We start from the raw sequence: 10,289 nt of genomic DNA, 5'->3' as shown, positions 1-10,289 counted from the left end.
AAACCCGGACCGGATTTCGGCCGATGTCGGGAATGGGGGAAAACCCGGACCGGATTTCTGCCTTGGAGGAATCTTCATCCAAACTCAGTGTTGGCAGCCATACTTGTAATTTCAGCGCGTGATCCTGGCAAGCAAACAATAGCCTTTTCTCCCAGGAAAGAAAGCGTTGACCCTGGGGGTCTCCAGTGCAGTCGGTGGCCCAGCCTGGGAACTTCCTGGGCAGCAGGAGCTTTCTTTCCTTGCACCTCTTGTTTTGGAGCAATCTTCGTCCATATTCAATCTGGGGGTCAGGCTGGCAATTTCGGCACAGGATTCCTACAAGCGAACGACAGCCAATTCTCCCAGGAAAGGAAGTGCTTACCCACGGGGTCAGTAGTCCAGGTTGTAGGCCCACCTGGATACTCCATGGACAGCGGGAGCTTTCTGTGATGGAACCTTTGTCTCGGAGGAATCCTTGCTTGTATTCACTTTTGGCAGTCAGACTGGCAGTTTCACCGCTGGACTCTTGCAGGAGAACAACGGCCCTTTCTCGCAGGAAAGAAAGCCTGTAGCCTTTGGCTGTCCTGAGTATTTGGTGGACCGGGCTGGGCACTCCATGGGCACCAAGAGATTTCTCTATTGGCACCTTTTCTCTGGGAAGAACCTTCATTCGTATTCCATTTTGGACTCGGACTGGCAATTTCAACACAGGTTATCTCCGAGTGAACAACAGCCCTTTCTCCTGGGAAAGAAGTGCTTACACTCGGGGTCAAAGGTCCAGGTTGTCGGCCGGCCTCCACACTCCATTGGCAGTGGGAGATTTCTGTCCAGCCACATCTTTCCTGGAGGAATCTTTGTCTGGATTCAATTTTGAAGACTGACTGCTAATTTCAGTGTAGGATTCCTGCAAGGGAACAACCGCCCTTTCTCCCAGGAAAGAAAGTGCTTACCCTCGGCCTCTCAGGTACACTTGGTGGGCCAACCTGGCCAATCCACGGGCAGCAGGAGGTTTCTGTCCTGCCCCCTTCTGTCTGGGATGAATCTTTGTTTGTATTCAATTTTGCAGTCAGAGTGGCAATTTCAGCACAGGATTCCTGCATGCGAACAACAGCCTTTTCTCCCAGGAAACATAGTGCTTATCCCCAGGGTCAAGGGTCCGAGTTGTGGGCTGCCCTTGGCATTCTATGGGCAGCAAGAGCTTTCTGTCCAGTCACTTTCTGTCTTGGAGGAATCTTCATCCAAACTCAGTGTTGGCAGCCATACTTGTAATTTCAGCGCGTGATCCTGGCAAGCGAACAATAGCCTTTTCTCCCAGGAAAGAAAGCGTTGACCCTGGGCGTCTCCACTGCAGTCGGTGGCCCAGCCTGGGCACTCCCTAGGCAGCAGGAGCTTTCTGTCCTTGCACCTCTTGTTTTGGAGTAATCTTCGTTCATATTCAATCTGGGGTTCAGGCTGGCAATTTCGGCACAGGATTCCTACAAGCGAACGACAGCCAATTCTCCCAGGAAAAAAAGTGCTTACCCATTGGGTCAGTAGTCCAGGTTGTAGGCCCACCTGGATACTCCATGGACAGCGGGAGCTTTCTGTGATGGAACCTTTGTCTCGGAGGAATCCTTGCTTGTATTCACTTTTGGCAGTCAGACTGGCAGTTTCACCGCTGGACTCTTGCAGGAGAACAATGGCCCTTTCTCCCAGGAAAGAAAGCCTGTAGCCTTTGGCTGTCCTGAGTATTTGGTGGACCGGGCTGGGCACTCCATGGGCACCAAGAGATTTCTCTTTTGGCACCTTTTCTCTGGGAAGAACCTTCATTCGTACTCCGTTTTGGACTCAGACTGGCAATTTCAACACAGGTTATCTCACAGGTTATGCCCCGTCCGGCACCGCCGCTGGCCCTGCTCAGGCACCGCCCCTCGCCTCGCCCACAGGTTTAACATTAAGCCAAGATTTAATACAGAGCACCACAAGATGCTGTCTGACCAACCTGATCTCCTTTTATGATCAGCTGATCTGCCTGGTGGATGAGGGGAAGGCTGTAGATGCGGTCTATCTGGACTTCAGCAAAGCCTTTCACGCTGTCTCCCATAATATACTCCTGGGAAAGGTGGCAGCCCACGGCTTGGACAGGTGCACTCTCTGCTGGGTTAAGAGCTGGAGGGCTGGGCCCAGAGAGTGTTGGTGGACGGGGCTGCATCCAGCTGGTGGTCAGTCACTCGTGGTGTCCCCCAGGGATCAGTGCTGGGTCCAGTCCTGTTTAACATCTTTATGGATGATTTAGATGAGGGGATTGAGTCCATCATTAGCAAATTTGCAGACAACACCAAGGTGGGAGGGAGTGTCAATCTACCTGAAGGCAGGAGGGCTCTGCAGAGGGACCTGGATAGTCTGGAGACTTGGGCTGATTCCAATGGGATGAAGTTCAACAAGGCCAAGTGCTGGGTCCTGCACTTTGTCCACAACAACCCCCTGCAGCGTTACAGGCTAGGCACAGAGTGGATGGAGAGTAGCCAGGTGGAAAGGGATCTGCGGGTGCTGATCGACAGGAGGCTGAACATGAGCCAGCAGTGTGCCCAAGTGGCCAAGAAGGCCAATGGCATCCTGGCCTGCATCAAGAACAGTGCAGCCAGCAGGATGTGGGAAGTGATCCTTCCCCTGTACTCAGCACTGGTGATGCCACACCTTGAGTATTGTGTTCAGTTCTGGGCCCCTCAGTTCAGGAAAGACATTGAGGTGCTGGAGCAGGTCCAGAGAAGAACAACGAGGCTGGTGAAGGGACTTGAGCACAAGTCCTATGAGGAGAGGTTGAGGGAGCTGGGGTTGCTTAGTCTTGAAAAGAGGAGGCTCAGGGGTGACCTCACCCCAATTCTGTCCCACCCCCCTGAGCTGGGCAGCTGAGGCCAAGGCTCACCTTGCTCCTGGCAATCACTGTCTCAGCACACCAAGGCCCATGCTGGGCAGCACTTGGGAAAACTTGGGAAAGGCAATAGGAAAATGGCAGTGCCTGTCAGAAAACGAGCGCCCACGAACACGCCTTTGGACAAATGGAATAACATCACTCTCCTCCAAGAAACACAGGCCAGGCAGGGCTCTCCAGCCCAGGGCACAACAGGCAGGAGAACTGCAGGGAACACAGGGAAACACAGGCAGCCATTGACACTTATTCCCTGCAGCCCTCTCTGCACTTGGGGTTCCTGGCTCTTGATTTAGAAAGAATTCGGGGAGGGGGGGGGGGAGCAGAGCAGGAATGTCCCTCAAAAACAGGGGCCTTGGCACCTGGAGCATCAGAGGAGGGAAGTTGGGAGGGGAGACCCGGACAGAGAACAGCAAAGGGGTTTGTTCAGGAACGGGCTGTATGTCCAGCAGTGATGGCAACTGCAAACACGGGATGCTGCAGGAATGCAGGGGGGAAGCACGGGCCTGGCTTGGATGGAGCCCTTTGCCCTTTGCTCAGGGGCCTCAGCTCCACCCTCTGAGAGCAGCAGAGATCTGCTGCAGGGCAAGAGTTCAGTTAGGTGCAAGTCAGTGATGCGGCCACTGGGCAAGGGGAAGAGGGGAGAGGAACTGACACCAAAATCACACAATCACCACATTACTGGGACTTTACTGAGCTGCAACACAAATACATTCACAACAGGCCAGAGCAAGAGGTGCACACAGGACTACCACCACAGCAGCTAGGCTTGCAGGAACACCCTCTCCTCAAGTTATGGAGCCGGGGGCTGACAGTTGGGATCCATCCTGGGGGACTGGAGAGCACTCAGACATCAGGGCCAAGTCACACCTGGTCACTGCAAGCAGTTCAGCCCCAGCAGCAGTGGGAGTTTCTGCCTCTCCCTCCAAGAGTATTTAGGACCCAACAGCTCAGCTACAGTAGGATTTTATCTTCATGAATATTTTACAAAGTTGAGCTTCAGGAGAACTGAGGCACTTTTCAATATTCCATACTCTTCCAGGACTTCACTTGCCCGGATCCTTTAGGCATGAGGAACCTTCTAGACTGCTCCAAACCTTCACGGCCCACTTGTTCTTCTTGCCACACTTGGACCAGCTCAGTGTCCCTGCAGAAAGAGAAAATTCAATGATTCTCTCTGAAACCAGAACCTCCCCTGCTTTGCTTTCCCATTCCATGTTTTGTTCCCTACACAACTGAGGCCCTTCCAGGCCTTGCCAAGTGGCAGCCAAGGAATCCAACCCAAGAACCTGCCAGGGAGCAGCCTCTGTGCCACAGCAACAGCATTCCAGGCCTGTCACTGCCAACCCTCCGCTTCTCCCAACAGCTCCGGTGGCACCAGAACTTGTCCTGAAGGCAGAAAGGCTCCTTTTGGGAGCACCACAAGCCATCTATACTGTAGCACTGGAATTCCATCTCCTGGACAAGCTGGGAGAAGAAGGGAAGAAACCAGGACCTTAAAGGCAAATTAGGAGCACCTGTTCATCCAGCAGCAGCTCCAATAAATGTACTGAGTCAACACCTCACCAAAGACACCGGACAGCAAGGGCCAACACCTTGACAATCACTTCAGTTTTTAATTTATAAAGCCAAATTAAAGCAAAGCTTTTCAGACACTTGGGAAAACTCAATCCCAGTATAACCAGTTTGTGGGACTCATTCCCAGCCTCCTGAGGTTCATTTCCCACCTCACTCGTGGCTGCACTAGACCTGGTTACACACACACACACAGAAGGAGCTGCTGCAACTTGTCCAGTTTCCTGCTTCTCCTTGAAACTCCTCCAGCTGTTTGCCCAGCTCTCCAGGGTCCATTCCTTTGCCCACTGGACTTGTTCCCAGCCCCAGGGCTGCCAGGGCCACCCTGGGCTCTCACCTGCCCTCACACTGAGTGACCTTTCCCAGTCCCGAGTCCATCCGGCACTGACCGAGCTGCTGGGGGTTGCAGTTCTCCCTGCTCCTTCCCTCCCTCTGCTCCAGCATTTTTCCCTGTGGGAAGAGGTGAATTAGTCTTTTTAACGACCTGACGGCCGGAGGTGGGGGAAAAACTATCAACATTCCCTAAACACCTCCAGCACTTCCATATCCATCTGCGACCAGGGGCAACCTGAGCTAGGGGAAGGTGTCCCTGCTCAGGGAGTGGGGCTGCATGAGCTTTAAGGTCCCTTGCAACCCGAACCACTGCAGGATTCCATCACGATTCCACCATTTCTCCCTGCATTTGTTGTGCATCGCTTCCTCTCTGATTCAAATTCTCCAGTTTGGTTGGTCTGTTCAAGGAATAATTTTAAGGTTATTCTGGCAATAAAAAGGGGAGTGTAAAACCCACACAAATCATTCCTGCACCCATAAAATCCTTATTCATTGGGAGTACATTCCCTCATCTCTGTCCTTGTTTTTTTTTCTCCTGGGAAACCTTCTGGTCATAGATTTTTCCAAGAGAGACCTGGGATTACCAGGTTTACTCTGTAAGAAGCTAAGAACACGCGACATCACGCGTGTGGGTTCCAACACGCTAAGAACACGCGAGGTCATGTGTGTGACTTGAAGACGCTAAGAAAACGCCATGTCACGCATGTGGGGTCCAACACGCTAAGAACACGGGACATCACGCATGTCGGTCAAACACACTAAGAACACTCGACATCACGAGTGTGTGTCGAACATAAGGACATGCAACGTCACGCGTGTGGGGTCCAACACGCTAAGAACACGCGACATCACGCGTGTGGGTCCAACGCGCTAAGAACACGTGACGTCACGCGTGTGACTAAAACACGTTAAGAACACGCGACGTCTCGTGTGTGAGTCCAACATGCTAAGAATACGTGACATCACACATGTGCCCTAATAAACGCTAAGAACACGCGAAGTCACACGTGTGCCTTGAACACACTAAGAACACGCGACGTCACGCGTGTGCGATTCAACACGCTAAGAACACGCAACGTCACGCGTGTGCCTCGAACACGCTAAGAAAACGCAACGTTGTGCGTGTGGGTCCAACACGCGAAGAATACGTGATGTCCCTCGTGTTATTCAAGCACGTTAAGAAAACGTGACGTCCCTCGTGTTATTCAAGCACGCTAAGAAAACGTGATGTCACTCGTGTGAAGTTCAACACGCTAAGAACACGCGACTTTACTCTTGTGGGCTCAACAAACCAAGAACACGTGACGTCACGGCTCTGGGTCAAACACGCTAAGAACACCCGACGTCACGCGTTTGCCCAAAACACTGTAAGAACACCCGACGTCACGCGTGTGAGCCCAACATGCTAAAGGACACGCGACGTCACGCGTGCACCTGAAAACGCTAACACGCGACGTCATGCGTGTGCCTCAAACACGCTAAGAACACACGACGTCGCGCTTGTGCCTTAAACAGGCTAAGAGCACGCGATGTCGCGCGTATAAGGTTCAACACGCAAGAACACGCGACAACACTCATGTTTCTCAAACACGATAAGAACACGCGACGTCACGCGTGTGGGTCCAACACGCTAAGAACTCTTGACGTCACACGTGCGTGTAGAACACGATAAGGATATCCGACGTCACGCGTGTGCCACGAACATGCTAAAAACACGCGACGTCATGCTTGTGTTACACGCTAAGAACACGTGGCATCACGTTTGTACGGTTTAACACGCTAAGAACACATGACGTAACGCGTGTGAAGTTCAACATGCTAAGAACACGCGACGTCACGCGTGTGGGCCTAACAAACTAAGAACACGCGACGTCACAGCTCTGGGTCGAACACGCTAAGAACACCTGACGTCACGCGTGTGCCCAAAACACTCTAAGAACACGCGACGTCACGCGTGTGCGGTTAAACACGCTAAGAACACGCGACGTCACGCGTGTGAGTTTAAAGATGCTAAAGAACATGCGACATCACACGTGTACCTTGAACACGCTAAGAACACGCGACGTCAAATGTGTGCGGTTCAACACGCTAATAACACACAACGTCACATATGTGATTAAAACACGCTAAGGACACCCAACGTCACTCGTGTTACTCAAACACGCTAAGAAAACGTGACATCACGCGTGTGAAGTTCAACACACTAAGAACACGAGACGTCACGTGTGTGCCTTGAACAGGTTAAGAGCCCGCGATGTCGCGCGTATAAGGTTCAACACGCTAAAAACACGCAATGTTGCATCTGTGGGTCCAACACGCTAAGAACACGCGACGTCACTCGTGTTACTAAAACACGCTAAAAACACACGATGTCACGTGTGTGAAGTTCAACACGCTAAGAACACGCAACTTTACTCGTGTGGGTTCAACAAACCAAGAACACGTGACGTCACGGCTCTGGGTCGAACACGCTAAGAACACCCGATGTCACCCGTGTGCCCAAAACACTGTAAGAACACGCGACGTCACGCGTGTGACTCAAACACGCTAAGAACATGAGACGTCACGCGTGTAACTCAAACACGGTAAGAACACGCGGCGTCATTCTTGTGCGGTTTAACACGATAAGAAAACGCAACGTCACACGTCTAAAGTTCAACATGCTAAGAACACGCAATGTCACAGTTTTGGGTCGAATACGCTTAGAACACGGGATGTCACGCACGTGCCCAAAACACTCTAAGAACACGCGACGTAACTCCTATAAGGTTCAAAACGCTAAGAACACGCCACGTCACGTGTGTGTCTCGAACACGCTAAGAACACGCGACGTTGCGTGTGTGAGCCCAACACGCTAAGGAACACGCGACGTCACGGCTCTGGGTGGAATACGGAAAGAACACGCGACATCACGCGTATAAGGTTCAACACGCTAAGAACACGTGACGTCACGCTTGTGAACCCAACACGCTATGAAGACGCGACGTCCCGCGTATGGACCCAACAGGCTAAGAACACGTGACGTCACGCGTGTGCGGTTCAACACATGCTAAGGACACGCGACATCACGCGTGTGTGGTTCAACACTCTAAGAACACGCGACGTCACGCGTGTGACTGAAAAACACTAAGAACACGTGACGTTAAACGTGTAGAGCCGGAAGTGGGCGGGCTGGAGCCGCAAGTTGGCGGGTGTTAACCGGAAGTGGCCCCCGCCGTCCCCCCATACCCGGAAGTGGCCCCCGCCGCCCCGCAAAACCCAGTAGTGACCCCAGGGAACAAAAAACCTGCTTTTTTTCCAACCAGAAGTGGTGCCAGCCGGCAGAAAGCATGGTGCCCGGAGCCGGAAGTGGGCGTACCGGAATTGGAAGTGGGCAAGTCCCAACCGAAAGTGGCCCTCGCCGCCCCCCCATTCCCAAAAGTGACCACAGGGGGCAAAAAACCTGGGTTTTTTCCAACCGGAAGTGGTGCCACTCGGCAGAAAGCATGGCGCCTGAAGCCGGAAGTGGGCAGACCAGAGTCGGAAGTGGGCAGGCCCAAACCGGAAGTTGCCACCGCCGCCCCCCATACCCGGAAGTGGCCCCCAGGGGCAAAAAACCTGCTTTATTTTCAACCGGAAATGGTGCCAGCCAACAGAAACCATGGCGCCCTGAGCCAGAAGTGGGCGATCCGGAACCTGAAGTGGGCGGGCCCAAACCGGAAGTGGCCCCCGCCGCCCCCCATACCCAGAAGTAGCCCCAAGGGGCAAAAAACCTGCTTTTTTTCCAACCGGAAGTGGTCGCAACCTGCAGAAAGCATGGTGCCCGGAGCCGGAAGTGGGCGAGTCGAAGCCGGAAGTGGGCGAGCCGGAGCCGGAAGTGGGTGGGCCCGAACTGGCAGTGACCCTTGCCACCCCCCCATACCCAGAAATTGCCCCCGGGGGCAAAAAACCTGGGTTTTTTCCAACCGGAAGTAGTGCCAGTTGGCAGTAAGCATGGCGCCTGGAGCCGGAAGTGGCCGGGTTCGAACTGGAAGTAGCCCCCTCCGCCCCCCATACCCGGAAGTGGCTTCAGGGGGCAAAAAACCTGCTTTTTTTGAAACCAGAAGTCGTGCCAGCTGGTAGAAAGCATGGTGCCCAGAGCCAGAAGTGGGCAGGCCGGAGCCGGAAGTGGGCGGTCTCAAACCGGAAGTTGTCTTCGCCGCTTCCTTATACCCGTAAGTGGTTCCAGGGGGCAAAAAACGTGGGTTTTTTCCAACCAAAAGTGGTGCCAGCTGGCAGAAACCATGGTGCCCGAAGCCGGACGTGGGTGGGCCGGAGTCGGAAGGAGGGGGGTCCAAACCGGAAGTGGCCCTAGTTGCCTCCCCAAACCCGGAAGTGGCCCCAGGGGGTGAAAAACCTGCTTTTTCCCCAACCAGAAGTGGTACCAGCCGGCAGAAACCATGGCACCCTGAGCCGGAAGTGGGCGGGCTAGAACCGGAAGTGTCCCCCACCACTCCCCCATACCCGGAAGTGGCTTCAGGGGGCAAAGAACCTGATCTTTTTCCAACCGGAAGTGGTGCCAACTGGCAGAAAGTATGGCGACCGGAGCCAGAAGTTGGCAGGCTGGAGCTGGAAGTGGACAGGCTCTAACCAGAAGTGGTCCTTGCCGCCCCCAATACTCGGAAGTGGCCCCAGGGGGCAAGAAACCTGCTTTTTTTCCAACCGGAAGTGGTACCAACCGACAGAAAGCATGGCGCCCAGGACCTGAAGTGGGCGGACCGGAGCCTGAAGTGGGCGGGTCCAAAGCGGAAGTGGCCCTTGCCGCCCCCCCATACCCGGACATTTCCCCAGGGGGCAAAAAACCTGCTCTTTTTCCAACCGGAAGTGGTGCCAACCAGCAGAAAGCATGGCGACCGGAGCCAGAAGTGGGCGGGATGGAGCCGGAAGTGGGAGGACCCGAACCGGAAGTGGCCTCCGCTGCCCTCCTGAAGCCACTCAAATGGAAGCAGTCTTCGAGAAACAAGAAGTTAAAACACAAAAATGTAAAGCACTACAGGAAAACTTAGCATTAGGAAACCACGGAGGTAATAAATTGTCTGAGGGAACAGAACATGTTGACAGAAAAGGATGCTAAAACCATAAAATATCGAGATTGTAGCATCAGCAGATTTAAGATGAGCCAAGGTTACCAAGACCCTTCCAACATCACGAGGAAACTACCCAAGTTAGGAAAGATTTGAGAAAAGTTCAAAAGTTTACACCGAGGAAGACCAACCAGACGACCACCTCCCCCGATGAAGACTCCGGATCTCCCACCTCCAAACCTCTCCAAATTGAAGACTCCACCCAGACTCCGCCTATGTATGAATATTACGAGTAGATGTTGCAATGTAATGAATATACATGAATAATGATGTAATCCAGACTCAGAAATTGTATAAAAGAATTGCACTAATTGTTAATGGCGGAGCTCTTTGCCCAGGGCGACCTGGAGAGCTCCCCAACACGTTGCTAATAAAATACCTCCTGCTTTGAG

The 10,289-nt window shown here is 53.2% G+C and overlaps 1 long non-coding RNA gene across 1 annotated transcript; it reads right to left on the bottom strand.

Annotated features, from left to right (window-relative positions):
- Positions 1 to 3,561: 3,561 nt before the first annotated feature.
- LOC126635989 (uncharacterized) lies at positions 3,562 to 4,905 on the bottom strand. The gene is made up of 2 exons (XR_007627862.1): positions 4,800 to 4,905; positions 3,562 to 4,034 (listed from the first exon to the last, which is right to left on the bottom strand). It is a non-coding gene; the product is annotated as an uncharacterized LOC126635989 (long non-coding RNA).
- Between the last annotated feature and the right edge of the window lie 5,384 nt (positions 4,906 to 10,289).

Source organism: Myiozetetes cayanensis, unplaced genomic scaffold (assembly GCF_022539395.1).
Source record: "Myiozetetes cayanensis isolate MyiCay16 unplaced genomic scaffold, myiCay2020 scf1246, whole genome shotgun sequence".
Classification (NCBI taxonomy): Eukaryota; Metazoa; Chordata; class Aves; order Passeriformes; family Tyrannidae; genus Myiozetetes; species Myiozetetes cayanensis.
Note: the sequence above shows the minus strand (reverse complement) of the source record. Positions and strands in the feature narration are given on the sequence as shown.